This window comes from Rhipicephalus microplus, chromosome X (assembly GCF_043290135.1).
Source record: "Rhipicephalus microplus isolate Deutch F79 chromosome X, USDA_Rmic, whole genome shotgun sequence".
Lineage (NCBI taxonomy): Eukaryota > Metazoa > Arthropoda > Arachnida > Ixodida > Ixodidae > Rhipicephalus > Rhipicephalus microplus.
In genome coordinates, this window is record NC_134710.1 from 284,965,383 (window position 1) to 284,971,382 (window position 6,000).

A 6,000-nucleotide genomic window follows, 5' to 3' on the forward strand; every position below is an offset into this window, starting at 1 on the left:
TAAAACCACTGAGCCACAACGGTGCTCGGAACTAGCTTGCAAACTCACCTTAAGAAGGCTTGATGTCGGGGAAGGATCGCATTATTATCAGTAATAAAGCGTTTTTGAACAGCGAAGGAACAACCAAGTGTTACACAATGCAAAATGCGAAACGAGTGGGTCGTCCGATGCTTTAACCCACTACAATGGCTTCTTCTTGATCACATAAATACTATGGCGTATACCCTATTGAGGCCTAATTTTTCATCGTCGTAAGCTCCTGCATGAAAAAATGACACAAAATTTCAAGCAACTCTGTAGCGTATACCAAGCTTCTCCCAATAATGTCGAATGATTGCAGAGTGAATTCAGGTTATGGCGTATTGGATCCCGAGCAAACGTACTTGAAGCGTTTGAAACGTACTTGAAGCGTACCTAAAGAGTGTTCAGAAGAGGCTCTTAAAGGCCTATCTTCGAGCATTCGCTGTAACTTGTTCAGGGTAGGAAGCTGATGTGGAATCGCACCGCTGCCATCAGTTGTAAAGAGTTTGAGGTCGATAGCAGGTACGGTGGGCTTCTTCAAGGTAGCTGGCTTCCCACCGTTGTTCCATAGCCGATCTTCGCCAGTGTGGAGACGCGTTAGTAAGAAAGATAGAACGAAGAATTATTTACATGATAGTTGAATGATGAGAACTGTACAGAGATTCAGCAGATTCAGCATTATGTACAACAGACATTCAGCCCATGATTCCGCACTCATTTACAAAATGGTTCGACTTTTCTAGCGCGTTGATTCTTTACACGGCAGTCCGAAGAAGGCGGTGACCACTGTTACCGCGAATCAGGTGATGTGATGTCACGGTGGTGTGCCCACTAGAATAGGTGCGGAAATTGGGCCACTCGTGCGAAGAAGGTGAGTGAGAATGTCGAGTGGTCATCACGAGTGCACCACACATTGACACACCCGACCCACGCCTTGAAGGCACCGTAGGGCGAGGAGGTAGAGTCCGGAGAGGGAAAGCTGAGCTCCTCCGGGGACATGGCCGCTGTCATGAGCGTCAGCAGTGGTTCCTGGCTGCTTTCAGCTACAGGCTTCCAGAACTCTCTCGAACATGGCAGTCGAAACGCTGGATCTCCGAGAACAGATTCTTCAACACCTTCCCACGCTTCCGAACTGTTAGAGTTTTGGGATTGCCATGCGTATATGACAATAACAGTGTCGGGAGGTTGACTTCATGAGAACAACCACAGTGGCGCCGTCCCGCGCTGTTCGAGCCCGTTCAACAAAAGGGTTGTCTCGCTAAGCTTTCGTTGCGACCCGACCACACAGAACTGCCTGGAAACCCTACAGGACAGCGACGTGCTTTTCGCTTCCGTCTGGGCGCCGATATCGCGGAGAAAGCCTTCTCGCAGACCCGATCACGCACAATGACGTCTGCTGAGACGAACCGCCGGGGCAAGCATAACAGCTCCTCCACCACCCTGAAAATCTCGGCTGGCCAGCACTCCCAACCGCTGGGCAGCGAATGAATGGTGGCGAGGTCGATGACCTGGCTTTGACCCTCCAGCTGCCAACTTGCAACCAACTCCCAAAGCACCTCGCAATTGTTGACAACAGCGAAACAAACACACAACGCAATACCTTTGCCACAGTAAATTGCATTGAACTCGCTTAAAGCTCTGCGGGCTTCTAAAAACACAAATAATAGAAAAACCCTTTACACTAAAATTTTAAAACAATTTCGTGCTGCCAAAGTTTCAACAATCATGGAGGTTGAGGTGCCTACTGAAGATGGATAAATTTTCGTGCCAGAACAGCACACAAAGGCAAGTGCAATTTGGCCCCAGAACAATTTGTTGCATTGCGAATCAGGGTGTGTGTTTTTCGTTTGAAATGAAGAGCTTTCACGGATTTGTATATATGTATACCTGGTTTATCATTGGGAGATGTATAGTTATATCCCCAGTTTGTTTGTACAGTTTGTCGTACCTTTCCTGTAATCACCCTCAATGGAGGGTTGACAGTATTACTAAATAAATAGATAAAATAAATAAAAATAAACAAACTCTTTCAAAACTAACCTTCTCCTACCGTTCGCACTACTATGATGCAACTAACATCTGCTAACTTCTCACTAACTTAACGAATCGCAACTAACTACAATGGTTTCACAGGAATGCTGCCTACACCTACACAAAGTATCAGTGCGCAATCTATTTTCTCTCATTACATACATTCAAGGCGTAGTCGTAAGTACCTACTTGTAGGACACCCTCACGCCAATGAAAACTCCTTCCCAACAGATCGAACTGCGTCTTATAACTGCCTGAAACGTATCCCTAACCTCAACGTCCGGTAAAGCGCAACTCTAAAAATTAAGAGATCATATGACCCCTAAGCACTCACTAAAATAACAAAATAAAGGAAATAAACCCCTCATACTACATGCTGATTTGCTGAATGTAGCTTCAGGTCAGCCCATGTTTTTAAAGAACGCACAGGACTTTGCTACTGCCCTAGCACGACATCATAGTCTTATCCAAAGAGCGCTAGCATACAAACATACACTTCATCATAGGTCATATTGCTAAAACCAAGGCACCAATAAACCCATTTCTGAACGTAAATATTCACAAGGAACAGCAAACAACGAAAAATAACGTTAGATGTCATACACGTCATGAGCACCTAACAAAATTGCGTAAGTTTTGCGCTAAAAACCTTGTATCGCATATTTCTCAAACATGAGTATTCATTCGCTTTAGTTTTATTCTAAAACCTTCTTTGAAATTCTCATTCACTCTTTTAACACGGTGTACAATTTCGCGCTACACAAAAAAGGGCACAAACCATACAAACTTCGGCTCCGCTCGACCAACGTTACCACACTTTCATATTTAGTGGGCGTACAAATCTTCCTTCACGACTAACGTGCTCTTAAATATAAACTCATTGCACGCAGTTGGCCGACTGATGCGGATCACTGCTTCAGCATAATGCCTAATAACCTAAATCCAAACCCTTATAATGCTTATAAATAACCTATAAGGGAAAAACTGTAATAAACAAAGTAGCCGTGGAGATGACATAAGAACGTTACTTTAAAGTAAAAAATATACAAATATACATGCTTCCTAGTAAATTCCTGTGGCCCACTCTCCAGCGCACAGCTGTCCCTCACTCTTCAATTGTACACGTGGCGGTCGTGGTTTGACGGATTTGGAAAATGCCTGAGACTACAACGTACACGGGCTAAAAACTGAACTGCGCAGTCATGCCTCTTTCACAATTTTGACCTGGTTCTGTTAGTATGGTGGTGGGTACATGAGAAAAGCGTGGAAAAGAGTGATCATGCCTAATTTGCGCTCACTCCTATGCGGTGCTTAGCTACTGTGGCCTTTCTTCTAGGACCACTTCGACATTCTTGCGCTCGCAAAGCCCGAAATATCCACCGCACATTCCATCGCGAAGATGCGTGCTGTAGTCAGCCATTTCGCCGCTTGTGCCTTACTTCACGCCACAAAAGCCCCTTTTTTGAACTGCCCGAGAATCTACCCTTCTATTGTTGACCCGGCTGATTGCTACCTCTTTCTTCCCTTCGCGTGGTCGCTCACGTACGCTTCACTCTTTTACGGCGACGTTTGTGACCGACCTTTCCCGCACTACGTGGAAGTTCGCCTCGGGTTGCGTCATAGGTGGATTCACAACTCAAAAGCGCTTCTACACAGCCTTCCACACCACTCGATTTTTTTTCACTGTCGCCATGTCGAGCCGATTCACCTGTGCTGAGCCTGCACTCCCACGCACCCTAAAACATGCTGTGGATAGAACCGGAAGACTTGCTCTGTCCACGAAATTGCATTCCCGCTTTCTTGTTTTTGTTCGGCGGCTCCGATGCATGCTAACCGACTGTGATGCCGATGCAGAACTCCTATTCTCGTTAGTTAGGCTCAAACATTTTGAGCCTTCGTTTACACGCGTAGTATTTTTCGGCCCTTTCGCGACTCTCCGATGTCTGTTGAGTTTGCGCCGCAACTTACGACTCGTTTTCGAGCTTCCCGCTCACTTCTCAAGCTGGCCAACCCTCACACAGCTTTTGTAAACCTCACACAGCTTTCACACAGGTTTCGAATGTGAAAGAAACATCTCGTTCACATTCCCGACTTGCAGACAGGGTAACACACTTAAGAACAATGCCACTGTTTCTCACAGAAAAATCTCGCTCGCATTCCTGGGAGCTGCTTACAACCACACTGTTCTCATCCTCTGCTTTCGCTGCTTCTTCTGAGCTTTTTGCGGTGTTTTTACTTCTTTGACCTCGTTTGCAAGTTCCACCGTTGCGACAACCAAACTTGAGGTCTGTACCTTCTTGTGTAGAGTTATTCTATCTGTTTCGTTAGCATTTAACTGGCACAGCACCTCCTCGCACTCGCTCAGGCCTTCACCGGCCTCTCTACTCAGCGCAGCATCTTTAGCAGCCTTCGAACTCGATTCGTCTTTGAATCTGTTTCTATATTCGCACCCCCTAGCCTGTTCTATGACTCTGAACTGGACCTCCTCCATTGATTCCTAGCACATCTTGCTCGCTACGCTTACAGATGGCTGACACTTCCGCCGAATGGCTGCAACACTATGTTCTTGTATTTCAATTTTTTTTCTCGTTCTCTTACTTCCTTTCCTTCTCATTCTATTTTTTTCGTTCCTCGAACTTTTTGAAAGCTTTTAACGCGTATCCAACATTCTCACTGGCGTCACGCAAAATCAGCTCTAAAATTTGTGGCTTGCCCATTCTTTCCTCTACCTCAATATCCAGGTCTTCACAAATATACAATAGACCATACTTTAGCATTGTCTTCACTTCAAATATCGCCGTTATATTTTGGTCCTGCATCTCAAACATAAATATGTAATTGCTTCAGCTCAACACTCTAAAAATAGGTGATCTCCCTAATTCACACACTCCAGCTTCTACTTAACTCACTTACAAAATGAAGCCTGGAAAGTCAAAGCAAAGACAAAGCACTCACCACAACACAGCAATATGTCGTGAAGTTCATCTCACCGCTGCCAACCAGTTGTTAGGGTAGGAAGTTGATGATGGTATCCCACCGCTGCCACCACTAGTAAAGGGATTGAGGTTGGTAGCAGGTGCGGCAGGCTTTTTCAAGGTAGCTGGCTCCCCGCCGTCATCTGCCTAGCTGATCTTCACCAGTGCGGAGACGCGTTAGTAAGATAGATAGAATGAAGATTTATTTACATGATAGTTGAAAGATGGGAACTGTACAGAGATTCAGAAGTTTAGCAATATGTACAACAAAGATTCAGTCCATGATTCTGCAGTTATATACACATTGATTCGGCTTTTCTAGCCCGTTGATTCTTTACACGGCAGTCTTAAGGAGTAGGTGACCACGGTTGCCGCGAATCAGGTGACGTGATGTCTCAGTGGTCCACCCACCAGGAAGGGTGCAGATATTGGGGCACTCGTGAGAAGAACGTGGGTGAGAATGACCAATGGGCATCACGAGTGCACAACACATTGGCGCACCCGGCCCATGCCTTCAAGGCACCGCAGGACGAGGAAGTGGAGTGCGGAGAGGGAAAGTTGAGCTCCTCCCGGGGAATGGCCACTCGCACGAACGTTAGCAGTGGTGGATGGCTGCTTTAAGGTACAGCCTTCCAGAACTCTCTCGAACATGGCAGTCCAAACGCTGGATCTCCGAGAACGGCTTCTTCGACACCTTCCCACGCTTCCGAACTGTTAGGGTTTTGTGATTGTCATGCGTATATGACAATAACAGTGTCGAGAGGTTGTCTTCATGAGAACAACCACATTGGCGCCGTTCCACGCTGTTCGAGCCCGTTCAACAAAAGGGTTGTCTCGCTAAGCTTTCGTTGAGACCCGACCACAGAGAACTACCTGGAAGTTCTACAGGACAGCTACGTGCTTTTCGCTTTTGTCTGGGCGCTGATATCAGGGAGGAAGCCTTCTCGCAAACCGGCTGACGCCCAATGGCGTC

General features: G+C 46.3%; 1 long non-coding RNA gene across 1 annotated transcript in view; it reads right to left on the reverse strand.

The window, feature by feature from the left end:
* Positions 1–5,061, reverse strand: part of LOC142776148 (uncharacterized) — an 85,024-nt gene extending 79,963 nt beyond the window's left edge. Inside the window, exon 1 of the long non-coding RNA XR_012887348.1 lies at positions 5,008–5,061. This is a non-coding gene — a long non-coding RNA (uncharacterized LOC142776148). The remainder of the gene's footprint in view (positions 1–5,007) is intronic.
* Between the last annotated feature and the right edge of the window lie 939 nt (positions 5,062–6,000).